The sequence below is a fragment of the Macrobrachium rosenbergii genome, chromosome 8, assembly GCF_040412425.1.
Source record: "Macrobrachium rosenbergii isolate ZJJX-2024 chromosome 8, ASM4041242v1, whole genome shotgun sequence".
Lineage (NCBI taxonomy): Eukaryota > Metazoa > Arthropoda > Malacostraca > Decapoda > Palaemonidae > Macrobrachium > Macrobrachium rosenbergii.
The window spans coordinates 4,603,014-4,621,442 of NC_089748.1; the positions used below are offsets into that span (position 1 = coordinate 4,603,014).

General features: G+C 37.9%; 1 long non-coding RNA gene across 1 annotated transcript in view; it reads left to right on the forward strand.

Moving 5' to 3' along the window:
* The window catches only part of LOC136841213 (uncharacterized), a 49,282-nt gene extending 35,568 nt beyond the window's left edge, over positions 1-13,714 (forward strand). Inside the window, exon 2 of the long non-coding RNA XR_010853826.1 lies at positions 13,634-13,714. This is a non-coding gene — a long non-coding RNA (uncharacterized lncRNA). The remainder of the gene's footprint in view (positions 1-13,633) is intronic.
* The last annotated feature ends 4,715 nt before the right edge of the window (positions 13,715-18,429 follow it).

Consider the following 18,429-nt stretch of genomic DNA (forward strand, 5'->3'; position numbering starts at 1 on the left):
TATATCTTGACTTGTGATAAGGCCACATGCTGAATTTGAGCATAATAACGTGAAAGTATACGAAGTTGTAAATGCAGAATGTTTCATTAATGGCTGTATTGACAGGAGAATAGATGAACCAAGTAAATGGATTAATTAATTCTGTTCGGTTGAAGAATGGGGTAAGATAATTATGTTCTTCAGCATAGTGATGTAACTCATTAAACTTTTCTTTTTAGAACGGAGGCATGTGGAGTTATAGATAATTTACATTTTGAAGTTGTTCATTATAGCATGAAGTCGATCAAACTGGACGCAGTTGCTCTTGGTTTTAGGGACATAGCAATAGTGGATGACTTCATGCCGAATTTAATATCACAGAAAATATAACCTGCTTATCGGAAAGTCAAGTCATATAGCAAGATTAGGTTATGTGAAGAGTTGATGTATGTTGTAACATAGTCGCGTGCCCAGGGTCAGTTGGCGTGACATGGTAGTCTGATAAAGAGTTCCAGCTATGCAGCTTCTGTCTATAAATGCAGCATTGTTCATTACCTTTATTATTATGGGTAAGTTGGTATAACTGAATAATCTTATTACGAGGGTGGAATTGGACGTAACTTTTCAGCGTTGGTAATGCAATTCAAATTCTGACTATATTAATGCCACAAAACTCAGAATATCGAAAGATATTAACTCCACGAAATAAATGTATAAAGTTGCAGTGACTGTGTGCTCAAGGTTGAGCGGTGCCAAACAGGATCGGTTTAGCCACGGCTATCCTATGTTGTGCTTAGGTTGAGCGCGTTGGCAAGCATGAAGGGTAATGCAATTTCAGCTAGATCTGTATGCACAGGACTAATTATATTGTTTAGCATTAATGTTTATCCAAACGAATTCTGTATGATCGAGGCTAAATACTGTAATTAGAGTGGATGCAGCAACAAACATAAACGTAGTTACTGCGCTAAACAACTGCAGTCTGGTAAAGGTAGGGCATATTATATAATAATCTTGTGTTTTGACTGCAGGGCATAGTACTCTTATTTATTTATTTATTGTTTTTTGCCTCAGGTCTAATGCAAATAAAATATGGAAATTTCATAAATTGGTTGCTAGAACTTCCCAAAATGAGATACACTGGAAGTACCGTACGATTTTACTGAGTTCAGATCGTCTTTATTACCTTACATGTGGTAGTCATGAGCACATGTTGCATTGGTGAGTTGTATCTTTTATTTTGACTAAGAATGCTTTTTTTCTTCCTTAACCTATGCTATGACATTAGGTTAGTTTACAGTAGTTAACAGAAACTACGCATAATTCGTCTTAGGCTGAGGAGGGACGTTGGGCTTTCGATATATTCAGGTGATGAGGAAATTCGGTTGTAATCAGCTGAATTTGTTATCTCTCACAATCTCTCACATAATACCGAAGAAAGACAAAGCGAGAAATATTCAGCTTTTAAATAATTTTACCCGATGTAAAAGGTATTTTAACTTAATGCCAGTCAACGAGTTGATTAAAATCTCTTAAGAGGCAAAAGATGGCACTCGCAATATCTGCTATTGTTCATGTTACGCCGCTCTCCTGCACCCAGATTGTCCAGTAAAATGTATAATACAGGATAAACATTTTATTTTTGACACTCCTACTTGCGTTACTGGTTTATTACTGTCTATAAGTGATGTTTGTTTATTAGTGTCTATAAGTGATGTTCAGTCATATCTCACACTGCTTTTGTGTTGTATGCTACGTATTTGATATAATCTTTACATACTGTATGTATTTCATGAACTCGGGCCGAGGTAGACTCAGTGCCAAAAAATGAATTATAATGAATTTTCTTCCATAGTTGTAATAACAAGACATACTTACATTATGGATTGTTTTTATAAGAAAAAACCTTTACCGTAGTAATAAAAAATTTTGAATCAAGGATGAAGATCATATGTGCACAAAACATTTTTTTCATTAAAAATCTGCAATTATGAAACAGTGCTTAGTATTGATAATGGTAGTCCAGTTACAATAAAAAAAAAGTTTTTGTCCACTAACCCATCGGACTTTCTCAACCGAAATTACGAAGTCGCTTAAAGCCCTTTTATTTTTACAATTTCTTTATACTGTAGATTATAATTAATTATAGTCAACTTACATCGAATGAAGTTCATTATTTATTTATTCATATTTATTTTTGGTGTTCTCCTTAAAAGAAAGTTCATTATAGCTGTACCGTATTATAAAGGCTCAAGGAATCAAGTTGTCTTTTAAGAACAAATGTCAAAGGATTCGAGGCGAGAAGGAAGACACGAAACGATCATAATAATCAAAAGCAAGTTAGGTTTTTGTGTAAAAGGAGTATAAGTAAAATACTGCGTAGTTGTCAGGCATTGGTGATTATATGACAATTTTCTTTGAATTTGTAGCACGTCTAACCCTGAAGAGGCTCAGGTGTGAGAAGGTATCACGGACCAGAAAATCCGTGTTTTGTATTCGCGATGCACAGGCTGTCTTATTCTATACATCTCAGAAAGTTAACCCGATTGTTTAGCGTATCGGGATTGTGAACAGAATGCTGGTTTATGTTACCACTTTATGAAACATTAGCCAGTATCAGTTTTTCAAGTAATTCGTTTCATTGAAGATTTCATTGTTATTAACAATTTACCACTGAGTGACCTTTAACCGTTTATCAAAGTCTCATTCATCTACTGTACAAGCCCTTTTTGTCAACTTCAGCCGGTCATCGGTATTTTGTGTGACGGGTGAATATTCCCTCGTGCGTCTTGAATGTCAAGGGAAGGCTAGTTATTATTAGTAAATCCATAAAATCACATAAGGATTCTGCAGCTCAAATATGAATGTCAGGTTTCGTACACATCCAGAAAATTACTCGTGGAATTATTATTATTGTTTTGATACGTTGCCTGATTTTTCTCGTGGATGCAAGTTTGTAATTATGAATATGAGATGCCACAAGCCCTAATTATAGAGGCCTAATGGCTTTCGACATGAAACCGAAACCCATTTGACCTACCCCTGCATATTTTTCTTTATAGCATGGCATTTGTTTCTTCTTTAGACAAAGTTAGCTACAGAGATGCCCAAGTTAAGTTTTTCAGGAAACAATAAGGTTGCTGTGGATTCACACTGTATGTAGAGAGTTCAGTATTAATCGATAACTACTATACTATATATATAGAATATATTAATGCAGATATAACAAAATATTTTGTGAGTTCTGTTTGGTAAAATACAGAGAGAAATTTCATGACTGATTTTTGCCTCATATGAAGCGTCTCGTTCTTTATATTAATATCATTTCTGACTTTTGCCTCATATGAAGCTTCTCGTTCTTTATATTAATATAATTTCTGACTTTTGCCTCATATGAAGCTTCTGTTCTTTATATTAATATCACATTTCTGACTTTTGCCTCATATGAAGCTTCTCGTTCTTTATATTAATATCATTTCTGACTTTTGCCTCATATGAAGCTTCTCGTTCTTTATATTAATATCCAGGAAGATAAAGATAAACCCCTCTTTAGAAAAGCTATAGTTAAATTACATTTCAGATAACACACTCAAATGGTTTGTCTTCAGCTTTATTATAATCTGTGTTAAATGTCGTAAACAGCCCCCTATATGAAAGATGGAGCGTGTTTATTTGTTGGTGAATTAGAAATCGAGTATTAAATTTGTTTGGGTGTGGCCTTGCCTTCACTAGCCCATTCGGTTAGCCAAGCGAGGTTTATATGCAGCAGCAGCAGCAGTAGTAATGTTGGTCAAGTATAAGTCACGTGAGCTTGGCCAGCGTGTTTTCGTCTCTTCTTAGATTCTTCAAAATGAAGCTTGCGGTATTTAGGACATAGCTTCTGTGATCTTGCACATTTCTTCCTGTCTAGTAGTGGGCGGGCGGGGAGGGGGGGGGGGAGGGGGGGGAGAGAGAGAGAGAGAGAGAGAGAGAGAGATTGTAAGCGCAATTGTATTGGATAGGATGGCCACCACGATTGTTGCCTAAAAATAAGTGGCCAGTAGGTGTAAAAACAATTTATTTCTTTCTGTATTTATTTATTTATTTATTTATTTAATGGTTTTAAAGACTAAGAGGTGAGGGGACAATAGCGCCTTGGTTTTCTCACTGCTAATGAAGGTGGTTTGAATATCTTCGATTTATGAACATCTTCAACTCACCGATTGACCTATTGGCTGTCTATAAGTAAACGGCTTGAAGATTTAGATAAGCATGACGTATCTGATTTTGTTATCTTTTTGTGTTGCCTATATGTGAGAGGATCATCGCAGCGGATTGTTTTATTTTGGAACTTGATTAGAATTGTAACGGCTTCTTGCCAGTTTTTACCTTTGTGTCTTTCCCTTAGTTTCCAAGGACGTGTCCTGACTGTTTTAGGTAACTGATCAGCACCATTGAAGTGTTACTTCAAATTTTTGCGCATTTAACACTTAATCTCTCTCTCTCTCTCTCTCTCTCTCTCTCTCTCTCTCTCTCTCTCGTATGGGGCTAATGTCGTCAGTGCACCTCACGTGGTGCTGCGTAGGCACTACTTACAGGTCTTAGCATCATCCCTTCGGCCCCTAGCTCCAACCTCTTTCATTCCTTTTACTGTACCTCCGTTCAATTCCTCTTTCCTCCATCTTACTGTCCACCCTCTCTAACAATTGTTGTTTCATAGTGCAACTGCGACGTTTTCCACCTGTTGCATCTTTCAAACCCTTTTACTGTGAATTTCCCTTTCAGCGCTGAATGACCTCATTGGTCCCATCTATTCACTCTCCCAGTGCTTCTTTGCGCCACATAAAATGATATTTTGGAATAGATGACGTGATGTTAGTGTTTTCTTCCTTCTTTAATTAATTCATTTTAATGATTGTTTAATTTGTTGTGCTCGGTTCCTTTAAGTTTATCGCCCTACATTATTTTGACAAAATTTCTATTTCAGCTCAGATATCTTCCTATCTAATTATGGTTAAATTTTTTTAAGTAATTTTTTTTCAGATTTTCGTCTATTTTGAGAATAATCTTTTGATAATTATCAGTAATTTCCCCTTTATTGTTGCATTTAGGACTTTGGTTCTAATTACTCTTTATTCTTTATTGCTGTTTAATTATCGGTATCCTACAGACGCTGTGGATTCATTGTTGAATTGAAGAGTTATATGTTAATCGATAACTACTGTAGTATTGTTTGTATATGTAGCCTATATTATTACAAATACAAAAACTTGGACAGTTCTATTTCGTAAAATACAAGGGGAAATTTCACGATTTCATTGTTTGCATCTAGCATGAAGCTTCTCATTCTTCACCCCATCTATGTGGGACCACCTTGACGTGCTGAGGGGGCTCTTGAACCCCAGGAATCTGTTCCTGGGTTTGAGTCCAAGAGTCCCATGTATCATTATATATTTCTTTGGATTAATTTTTGTGGGATTTTCAAATTTTGCTGAAATTTATTGGACCTAATAATTAAGAAAAGACATCATAGCTCTTAATGTGTTTATATCCGAAGCTTAATAGTGGGAACTGTTGTAGGACCATCAACTGCCCAATAATGTTTGGACCACAGATTCCAGGGAGTGTCTGGTTCTGGGAATAGGACTCTCAGGTATTCTAGCCAGTTTGCCCATAATATGATTAGGGTGGGGATGATTGTATTCTTGTAATACCCTCAGTCATAGCAAGCGGGTTCGGCTGACACTTGGGCCACTCTAAGTCATGTTTTGCCATCCCCTGTGGGGAGGGCAGGGGCGTGGACATTTGGGCTGATGGTGTTTTTTTAAGGTTTTCAGGTTTAATTTTTCTTTTTTTCCCACTCAAAGGATTTGAGTACCCCTGGTTCCTTAGATATCACCGTCTCGGCACAGTTGGGGACTGCTGCAACCTCCACAGACAACCTTTGTCTGGAAAAATCAAAGCAACCTTCTAATGCAATTACACTGAAACCCTATGTTCCAGTACAGAGCACAGGGAAATTGAGCAAAAATGTATGGAAATAGGACCAGGAATATTTGAATTTTAATCTGGAAGATTCTAGTTGCGATATTTTTAGTGTGCACAGAGACATTATAAAGTGTTGTGGCCGAGAGCCCAGGTATCATCTGAAGGTTGAGGAAAACTGACAGTAGAATCGACCTCAGCAAAAGAAATTGAAAGGTTGAAAGCATTATCACATCTCGGAGGAGTTAAAGTAGAATGTGCAGTACATGCTTTTTTGGAAGTACTTCAAGGAAATGATATATGCACCCCAACTGATGATGTACTCTTAGGAGAAGCTTGTAGAAGAATTAACAGATCAAGGTGTGATAGGAATTGAAAGAATGAAGGAGATAAATGGAGCCTTAGTTCCACTTCCAAATTTAATTATTACATTCAGTTCTACTGGATTGCCTCATATAATAAAAGCAGCCTGGTTGCATTTTAAGGGAAGCAATATATCCCAAGACCGAGATGTTTTAAACAGTTACTTGGCACTACTGATATTAGTAGAAATGAGGTGCTTCCTTATAAAATGTCAGTAACCTTGTCATGGAAACTAATAGAAATTTAATTTTGTAAATATTTTTATGGTTTTAAGAAAAATATGACAGATATAGAGATCCGTTCCGTATTTATGGAACACAGTGAGGTTCATAAGAATTCAACTTGTGTATTCACAGATGGCTCCAAATCCAGCGCTGGCATTGGATTTGGATTTTAATAATAAGTTTTGCTGGATTTTAAATGCTATTGAAAAAAAAATAGCAATTGATGATGAAACAAATTTTACAATTTTTAGCGATTCTAAGAGTGCATTACAGGCACTTAATGTTTTTAACTCTACTAACCCCATGTTTTTAAAAACTCAGCAATGGGTGCACCTATTATTATACAAAGGAACGCAGATTAGTTTTGTTGGGTTCCAGAACATGCTGTTTTGCATGGAAATGAAGAAGCTGACAGATTGGCCAAAGCAGCAGCTTTAGATTTACTTCCAAGGAGGTGTCCCAAGCATTAGAAGATTTCTAATTAATTTGTGTGAAGAGCATTGGGATAGTATAGGAGAAGATAGATTGAAAGAAATTACGGATGTTATATTTCCTTGGAAGTATGGCAGTATGCCTAGAAGATGGCAGACTGCTCTTTGCCTCTTAAGGATTGGGCATACTCGCGTAACACACAGCTTTTTGTTGGGTGGGGAGAATCAACCTTTTTGTGAGGATTGTCTGGTCCCATTGGCTGTGAGGCACTTGCTGGTCAAGTGCCCCAGTCTCGAGGATATTAGAAGCTGTTACCTCTCTGAGGCTCTTGGTCAGGATGGCAGACTCATCCTTGCCAAGATCCTTGGAGAGATGTCGTGTATGATTCCAGTGACATTTTTAGATTTATTATTGTCGCTGGTCTTCTCCCAAAAATATAATATTTCATTAATTTTTTTTAATCAGTTAAGTTTTTTATAGTAGCTATGTTGTTCATGTAATTTACATCGGCATCAGTGACCCAGTTGTCATGATGCCAGATAACTCAAAATCATTCATTAATTCATTCATTGTCAAGAAATTGGACATATGTTAGGGTCTTGTAGGCAGAAGCTACAAGGCAGGCCTGCCACATGTATTAAGTGTAGTGAACCAGAGCATGGCGTATGTAATAAAGCAGCAAGATTCTGGAGAGAATCATTCATCATCTCCACTTAACTGTGATGTATACATCATCGAAAAAGAGTTCCAAACATTAAGGGTAACTGAACATATCACATTTAGAGAGGCAAAAGAAAGATTATTGAGTCAGTATGTTAGATCTGGAATATTCTTTTCCAGTGTTGCTGCCAACTGAAGAAGAAATGTAGGTGCTAACAGAGGTAATATAAAGAAAAAATCTGTGACGACCTGTTCTCATGCCTCTTTGGAGACTGCTTCAGTGGTGTCTGGCACTCCTGCCTCTTTGGAGGCTGCGCCAGTAATTTCTGGTGCTCCTGCCTTTTCGGAGGCAGCACTGGTGATTTCTGGCACTCCTGCCACTTTGGAGCGGCGCAGAGGCAGCGCCAGTGGTTTTTGGCACTCCTGCCTCTTCAGAGGCAGCGCCAGTGGTTTCTGGCGCTTCTGCCACTTCGGAGGCAGCGCCAGTGATTTTTGGCACTCCTGCCTCTTGGGAGGCGGTGCCAGTTGTACCTGGCACTCCCGCCTCTGCAGGCTTTACCAACAATATCTGGTATTTGGCTTTGGAGGCTACACCAGCTATGGCCGACATTCCTGCTTGTTGGAGGTTGTATTTTTATCATCTGATGCGTGTCTCCCCTTGGAGCTTGCACCAGCTGTAAATGGTGCTTATACTTTGGAGGATGCACCAGTGTCTGCCCCTCACACCCCTCCTCAGGCAGCACCAGCTTTGTCTGGTGTTCCTGAGACTGATAACCCCCTGTGAAGGAAGGCAGCCACAAACAATTGGTCTCCTTCCGGAAAAAGGAGCAGCAAGGCAGTAAGCTGTAAGCACTTAAAAGAGGCCTCAATTAAACAGCCTCAAAAGGAAAGTAAAAGTCATTAATTTTCTCCAGTGGAACTGTCAGGGATTAAGAGCTAAATGGGAAGAATTAAGGCTGCTCATATCAGAAGTGTCTCCTGTATGTATAGCTGTGCAGGAGACCATGACTGGTAATAATGTGTCCCAACCCACGAAAGTATAAGGCCTATCATTCCACCTATAACATTAATATTGGAAGCCAGGGGGGTGTAATTTTATATGTTCGTAATGACACCCCACAAAATAGTATTAGTATCCAGTCTACATTGTAAGTGATAGGTATGCAAATCCATTTGCAAAGAAAATATACAACATGCTCTCTGTATCTGCCACGTAGTGAAGTCTTCCCCATCGATGAATTTAAATCCTGTATTCAACCGTTACCACGACCCTTTGCTATTCTGAGAGATATGAATAGCAGAATCCCTCTTTGGGTTGACACTGATACCAGTCAAAGACGAAGATGCCTGTGTTCCATCATGGAGGGTGAAATGTGGGAATCCTCAACACTGGGGAGTCTACACATTTTCACATTCAAAAAAGGCACATTTTCAGTAATTGATTTATCTCTATGCAGTGATGACTGCCTTACTGACTTTAATTGGTGAGTTATAAATGATAGATATACAAGTGACCATATTCCAGTTGTGGTGAGTGTATGCTCAGATGCTTCATCTTCACGGCTACCTAAATGGAACATTGGTAAAGCTGATTGGGCGACATTCCAGGAATACAGCTCGGTAGATTACTTTGCTGAAGACTTTTCCCTGTGTAGAAGATGCTCTTGACTTTTTGAATACAAGAATGTTCTCGGCTGGTCTTCAATCTATACCTAGGACTTTGCTGCGGACTGTCACTCGATGGGCCGGAGTTCAATTCCCCGGCCGGCTGATGAAGAGTTAGAGGAATTTATTTCTGGTGATAGAAATTCATTTCTTGCTATAATGTGGTTCGGATTCCACAATAAGTTGTAGGTCCCGTTGCTAAGTGACCAGTTGGTTCTTAGCCACGTAAAATAAGTTTAATCCTTCGGGCCAGCCCTAGGAGAGCTGTTAATCAGCTCAGTGGTCTGGTAAAACTAAGGTATACTTAACTTTAACCTAGGACTTTGGGCATATTTATCCATCGACCAGTTCCTTGGTGGACTCATAAATGCCAGGAAACTCATAGAACTATGAGGTCAGCTTTCACCAGATACCACAGACGAAAATGTGAGCATTACTGTGCTGAATTTCGAAAAGCAAGAGCTCATTTCCTCATGGAAATTAAAAAAACCACAAAAGGAATCTCGGACAATTTTCATATCTTCATTAAATTCGAGAACACCTCAGACTTTAGTTTGGAAGAGAGTTATCACTCTTGTCAACCTGCAGTTATCAAGATCAATGGTTGTGAGGTAGCGGACCCCATGTTAGTGACAACTGAGTGTGCTAATTATTTTGCTAATGTTGCAAAGAAAAATGATAGTTCCTATTCAGCTCAAAGAAGGCTAATGGAACAGGTCGAAATTGATTTTAATACATCAAGAAATGAGCAATACAATGTACCTTTTACTATGAGAGAATTTGAATCAGCCTTGAATAAATGTAATGAATCAGCTCCTGGACTGGATGACATAAAGTATTCAGTGATTAAGCATACCCCTCAAAAATACCATGCTTTTCATATTAAGCCTTATTAACAGAATTTACCGAGAATATATCTTCCCTAATCTTTGGGAGATGTTAAAATTACTGCCATTCGTGTAACAGGGAAAGACCCATTCAAGACAAAGGAGTATCATCCTATTGCATTGACATTGTGTTTGTATAAGATCATGGAAAAAGTAGTGAACACACTTTTGATGTGGTACTTGGAACGGGTAAATATCTGTCGCTTGCTCAGTGTGGTTTTCAAAGTATGCACTCCACAGCTGATGTATGAGTTTGAATGGAATCTTCAATATATGAAACTTTTGCTGACAAGCAGCATCACACCAGTGTTTTCTTTGATCTAGAGAAAGCTTATGATACAACATGGAGATATGGGATTTTGAGGGTCCTTTATGAATATACCTGAGAGCCAATTTTGTTTTTTTTTTTTTTTTTTTTTTTTTTTATCAATGCCTTGATAAAAAAGTAGGTTATTTCAAGTTCAAGTTGGAACAACAATGTCAGATGTATTCAATCAAGAAGGAGTACCATAGGGAAGCGTTTTATCCCTTTTAACCTGGACTAGTATTTATGACATGTGAGCCCATGCGTGCATAAAATTGCATGTTGTTTTGGAAAAGTGGGTCTTTTTTCCTGTCACTTACCGTATGTTAATTATCTCCCAAAATATAGGCTATTGTATATCAATTTAAAGCTTATGAACTGTATTTTAAAGTGAAAATATCAGAATTGAAGTTCCCTGTAGGATTAAGGGTTCGCTGTCAGGCATCAGCAGACAACAGACATCAGCTGAAGACAACAAACATGAGAAACACATTACAAAACCTTATTTACGACACTGTCCAAGCTTGTAATTCTTGTATAACACAATCTTTATGCTCTATGTCATTATTGATAACTAAAAAATAAGTGTATCTTATGCATTTCTAATATAATGTCACAAAATTTACATATATATTGCGATAATCACTCGAGACCACAGCCATGCATGAACTTGAAAATATAAACAAACATGAGATATCTGGGTAATATGACTGAAAGATGTGCTACCATCTGATTGGCTTTCTTGGAAAAAGGAGGGAGATGGTCAGCCAATGAAAAGTAACCATCTCCTGATGTGGGTTGGGCTTATTTAAGCACGTAATTTGAAAGTAAATATGTATCGCCACACGGAGTAAGCAGTAAAAGCCAGTACATAGCCTCATGGGTTAAAAGGGTTAAGTGTAATCTTGTTTGCGTTCGCCTTACCAATTGGTGGGGGTTTCCAAATAATTCCCCCAGATGTACACTTTTTGTTGATGACCTTTCGATATCCATTACAGCAACAAGGATGGCAGTGGGTGAACCATTCCCTTTTAGAGTAAATTTTATTGTCAGGGAATTGAACATGCCAAGGATGGAGATTTTACCAACAAGATATTCAGTTAGGCCCCGGAACCTTCTAGAGGTAAAATTTTGCAGATATTTTCATTTTACCAAGACAGAATTGTCCAGTGAGGCCATGTGGTCAATTTTCTTAGAACATTCCCAATCGATCTCCCCCCTGGAGATCCCAAATTTGGTTCTCAGTCTCTGCCAGTGCCACTTGAGTGCACGGAGCAGTGCCAAGCTCCATCCGTCCCGAACGGCGAGCAATCTCCAAATCCTATACCAGTGCCAGTGGCAAAGCACGCCCCAGGTCTCCATTCAAGAGATCCCACTTTGGATTCCCTCTCTTCGCCCGGTTTGGCTCCGCTACCAGTGCCGGTAAGAGAGATGGATTCTTCTGACCACAGCAGAAGCTCCTTCAAAGGTGTGGCCTCGCAACCCATGCCTGAGCTGGTCATTTCAACCTGCGAGCCTCCCACGCCCTCCAGAACATCTTCCTCCCTTTCCCAGTCCTCCTCAGACACGAGTGTGAGTAAGGATTCTGTCATGCCTCAACTGGCCGATGAACTCCAGCATCTGCAACGACTTGGGGCAGAGCCTGTAAAGAATGCCCCTGCTCTGGCCATCAAGGAAGCCTATCAAGGTGGCACTAAGTTTTCATCCTCAGACTTGGTTCAACTGGTTCCCCTACCAAGGAAAACCATCACCCGGTTCGACTGGTTCTCCTACCAAGGAAAACCATCACCCTAAAACAGGCCCATGGAAGAAAATCATGGGCGTAGGCGGCTCCAGATCGCCAAAATGAGGACCTTGACATCTATCCTGAAGAGGGTGCCAGGTTTCCTCCCCTATTTAGTTTCCTTATGACTCTGTAATTCATTCTTTTCCTTTAACATCTTTCCTTTCATTTTTCTGTTGTATTATCATATTATTTTACGCCTCACACAAGGCTTATATTTTACCTTGTTTTTCACTCTACTAAAGCAGAATGCAATTGACAATTTGGTGAGTCCTATGACTTCCCTTTGAGGCATTTTGCCCTAAAGAATGAACCTAGTCATTCCCATAGGCTAAGGAATATAATTTTAGCATACTTAATCATCATCTGTTTACAACAATTAATAATTATTTTGTGTCTGTCATTTATTCTTATCTTATTCTTTTGTGATGAATCTCGAGTCCCAGACTCGCAACCTGTGTAAGTTACACACAATGTTATACCTCACGTACGTAGATGAGTGCAACAAGGCACCTATAAGGCCAGTGCCATGTTGCCAGTATGCCTTATCGTGACTCCCAAAGTGAGATAATCACTTTTGTTATTGTTTTTTCCTTGTAATTTATAACCTGTGGCTTCCATAGCCAGAACTACGTATTGATACATCACATGTACTTATAATATTTTCCCCTGGCACAAATATTATTAGTGCCCCAAATGGCACTGAGCTGTCGCTCTCAAAAATCGTGGCAACACCTAACAAAACCCACGAATGCTTTCGTTGTATTGCCTCCTCAAGGTATATTAACCGCATGAACTTGTGACTAAAAGTTTTACTAATAAGTGCATGGATTATTCTGAGTATAACAATATTAACCTCACGATGGTAGGTTCGATTTTATTTCCAATTATGTAATAATCTAACTATTTATTATTCATCAAATAGCTGCTTATTATCACTTCTTAGAAAGTAAAATTATTACTGTTGCCAGCAGCGTAAATTTATTCTGCAATGTAAAGTAAACACAAGTGATTTCTCTTGGTTATAATTGACTTTGATATTTAGCAGAAATATTATATTTTAAGATTTATGTACCCCAAAGGTGGTGAAGAGAGAAATTATTGCCTGTTGCGGTGATGTAACTTTAGCCATTTCAACCCGACTAAGGGTGCAAATGTCATCAAGGCAGGGGAGGTATTAAGAATATTCCCTCTTACGCCACATTTTTTTGCACTAAATTTAAAGTAAAGGACTAAGTAATTAAATAAGGCAAATTTAGTATGATTCACTATGAGAAATTCCCCCTAAACCTCTCCCCACTACCTTTTTTGGGGGGAAACCCCTTTAAATCCTTTGTTGTCCAAAGCTTTGTCAGAAATCTCTTAATTCCAGGTGCAGATTCCTGCCAAGAGCTAACCATCACCCGAAACAGGCCAGCTGGCGGGCAGACCACGTGTGTTCTGCCATTTTGAATTTGAAACCATGCGGCCCCGCAGTTCCCACGTGGGCTGAGTGATCACAATGCCATCTAGGAGGAAAAGCTGTAACTTCTGCCGCTATAAAAGAGTCCTGGATGGGACGCCCTGCCTCAGAATTGTCGGCAGCACCACGGACTCCAGAGCTTAGCGGCCCTCCTTACTTCGTTTCAACAACTTTGAAGCAGGCAACCCATTTGTATTCCCTCTTGGAATATCCTGTCATTTGCTTCGTCTCATTTCTCCAGAATTATGCTACCATTCTTCTGATGTGTTTCTTTTGTAAATATAATGAATTAAGTTAAACCCAGAGTTTATCTAATCCCTTCCCCCTTGAAGTAGCCTTTCAGGCGTATCTTGTTGTTTGTAATTTCAGCTGTCCCCAAGGCCAGAGTCCAGATTTTTTGTGATAATTAAGGTAAGTTGTGTATCATCCTAGTGTACTCCATTAATCTAGCAAGACCCCAGCTTTAAAATTACAACAATATATATATATATATATATATATATATATATATATATATATATATATATATATATATATATATATATATATATATATATATATATATATATATATATATATATATATATATATATATATATATATATATATATATCTCAATTACTGTCATGTGTTCTTATATTTTATATATGACTTTCACCAACTTATATCATCTCTGATTCAATACTTTGAGAAAACCAGAGCAGGAGGAAGGAGAATAAAATATCATCTCTAAATGCTGATTTAATAACAACAAATATGGTCAGTAAACTTAACATGACCTGTCAGTTCTTCATTGGAGGAGGACATTGGATGACAGCAGAAGATGCGCAGGCACTCTCACGAGTCCGATGACTTAAGTAATGCGATGCTGCCATTATCTTGAATGATGTTGATGAAGTAAGACGCCTTTAAATGGCAACTTCCAAGCGGCATAATCAGAGAGAATTCATGGGGCCCCATACACCATCAGGTGGGGAGTGAGCTAAGTCAGTGAAAGGGATTGGCAACAAAACTAAACTACTAACACATACAAGAGTCTAGGACAATGGTTCTTAACCCCAGGGTCGTGACCCAAAGTTGGGTTGCTAAACCATTTCAATGGGTCCCCAAGGGTTATAACGTTATGGGCTTGTTATTTCCTCGATACTCTTATGATTAATATTATTAGAGAAAATATTGTATTAAGAATACATAATTCATTAATATCTAAGCAGAACATTATTGAGACATAGAACTTTTCTTCCTCCACGGTGATAAATCATAGCCTAATTATACATTTAATTTTATATCATGAAACAAAAAGATTTTGGTTTTCTCTATGCTAGTCAATGAAGTGTTTCTTTCTCATAGATCATTGTTATGCAGATGTGCTACTTGCATTAATAAAAATCTCTGCATGTAATTTTTGTTTCTGCAACATGTTTTCATAAGCATAATTATATAAAAAGAAAATGCTTATGTGAGCATGGGTCGCCATGGTTAATTTGGACAAGATTTTGGGTCACTGCCAAAAAAAGGTTAAGAACCACTGGTCTACTATGAGATTCAGAGCCTTTGTCCCGGTGTTTTTCCGGAATAACTTTTTTTCTGTGCATTTGACAAAGATATTACTTAGCCATAGTATACTTTACATCCCTACCTAATTTTTGGCAGTATTCTTTATTACTTATATTAGAAAAAAGTATATTCATAAGAGTAAACTAAAGCAGCCGAAGCCAAAGGCGGAACACTATTGTATAGGTTTAAAGTTATACGCGACATAAACATGTGATGTCCCAACTCCTCCCACAAGGTGATGACGACAAACAGCTGTCTCTGAAATTCTGAATGAATATTCGTACCTTGTCAAGGCTTCAAGAATGGCGGCTATGATAAGTCATTGTCCCCGTGGTTGCAGGACAGCTTTTGTGATTCGACTTCCATAATTGTTTAGAAGTGAGGAGGTCCGTGGCAAACCCTATGTAAGCTTGAACAGGTAAATGAACAATAGGGCGATTCACCAGAGCGGACCTTCAGGCCAAGTTACAGGAGGCCAGGCTTTGCGCTAACCCGGAGGTGTGGACAGGAGCTATTCGTCAGTCTCAGCGATTTAAGGATAAGTACTGGACGTTGGATAATATCCACGAGAGCGTGGAACCTGTCATCATAAACATAGCCACTGATGATGAGGATGAAGACCTCTTCCCGGACAGCGATGGAGAATAAATTGTTTTTCTGTATTGGATGTTTCATTTCCGTACTTGCAAAATATGTTTTTGAAATATATAAGCCTTACAATAGTTGTTTCATTATAAAAATGTATTACACTTATTTATACTTAGCAATAAATCGAAGTATATTGATTTAATGATCTACTCTAAAAACCAACTCCTCAACAGCGACAAAACTTACAGAAAATACACCTTTACGGTGTTTGACCCACATTATAAATAAATGGCAATCTTCATTTTAATTTCCTTATCACCTTATACTTGACAGGTTACTATTTTAAACTGGCCACTCTTCACAGTGGATTGGATTGATTTGGATCATGGAATTTAGGGCATAGCCTAAGGGTGGAACCTATTAATGTCATTCAGGTCTGAGAAATAGTTGGGGTGTTGGAAAGCAAGCAAGGAAAAAGCAATGTACAAAAAAATTACAGAATATTAGCAAGAAAAAGAGATAGAGGGTTGGTCATTTTGTGTTAAGATCACTTACCAATCTAATCCTATGCAATTGTCTATTTATTACAATGATCGTCACTGTCATATTAGGAAAAATATCAAAGGAGTTACGACGAATGCCAAAGTTTTCTTCACTTTGTTAATTGATTTTTAATTATATAATTTTTCAGTGGAGAAATAGTGATAGAAAGTAATTTCTCGGATCACTTGTGGAAACCCTTTTCTTCAAGGATTCTAGCACTCTACCTCATGGCATAAATCCTATATACTACTACTACTACCACCACTACAAAGTGTAAACAAGGAATATTGGTTGTATTTCATTGTTGCCAGAAATTGAGACTTTTTCACGAATAGCCAATTATCCATCGAGAAGGAGGCAAGTAATGACGTCATAAGTTGCGTCATTATATCTTCGTAAGACATTCCTCTGGGTTTGCTGGCGATATCTACAAGAAGTCGGTGTTACTCTTATAATTACCAGAATTATGCAACTTTCTTAATACAGAATACAGTCAAAAATTACGTAGGGATGTAAGATACCCTGTGACAAAGTGTCATCTTTGTCAGGTACGTTGATAAAATATTATTCCGGAAAAACACCGGGACACCGGTTGTGAATCTCGTAATAGGATCTTCACATCCTGCGTCCATGAAGAACTGCGTTCTTGTCGGTAAATACACGAAACAGTATGATGATCAGCATCCAGCGTCTAGGGAACATGTACAAAGCCTCATGATGATACGATGGGCAAATGACTATTCCTCCAGCGCATGACCAGACTGACTGACTTCGACTTCAGGATCAAAGGCCCTCGACTTTATTATATATATATATTATATATATATATATATATATATATATATATATATATATATATATATATATATATATATATATATATATATATTTATTATATATACGTGTGTGTGTGCGGTATATTCATTACTTCTTGTTTATCAGTTTATCTTCAAGGCTAACAGACCCCAAGAAACTACCCAATGGAATACGAGAGGTTATAGGTCAAATCTCATTAGAGAGAGAGAGAGAGAGGTATCGTTCAACGTCTTTGTTACGAAGTTTATAAATAAGAATCCTGTAGTTAACCGAGTCAGATTTAACGCCAGTTCTGTGTAAGCTAATCTAGTTAAGGTTCTCATGAAGATAATTAGTTAAATTTAAAAAAACATAATTCCTCCTTAGTTATTTCCCGCAAGCATACTAACCGTCAGGAGTACATGTCTAGATTCAGTACATATCGGCTTAAAGATCGTTTTGCAGCATCCTGAAAGAGGACAGGAATAATGGGAATTGTTCACAGTTGTTGCACCCAACTTTAACGAAGCCCTTTGGACCAAACTCGGTTATACATAATTTCCGGTCATCATCAACATTACTTGCTATTTTCTTATATCAATTTTTATTTTATCGTATACAGCTCAGATTCAACAGGTATAAGATTGTGACAAATCCCGTTGATAAGATTGTTACAAATCCCGTTGACAGTTTTCTCAAAACGTTATGCTCCTTTCTGAAAATATTCCCAATATTCGTTATGCTTCGTTTTGGAAATATTCCTAGTAGATAACATACTACTACCCGAGATTGTTACTGCCAAGGCAGTAGAGGTAAATGAATTCCTTCAGTGATTTGTGGAGTCGATAACATTTGTCGGTGCAGCGTCAGATTACATTAACAGATCAATCAGTATTCTTGTTTTGAAAAACTACTGCTCTAAGTGTAGCCAATTTTTCTATTGATGTCTTTGAAATAGTTGCATGTCTAAGTCGCTAAATAAGAATAACTGTTGTTATTTTTTCATTAAAAGGAAATACATCTTTCGCGGGATATGTCTGTATGGGGCCCAAGTAAACCTCCCTTTTCAAGTTCAAAATCCCGTGAGATCACTTATATGCCATGTGAAACATTTCCTAAGAGGGTTAGACTTTTTTTACTCCGTAATTTTCTCCTTGAAGTAGCATCCGTTCTCTCTGGTTTTCAATTGGTATGGGTTTGGATAGGTTTCCTTTTTGCCTCCA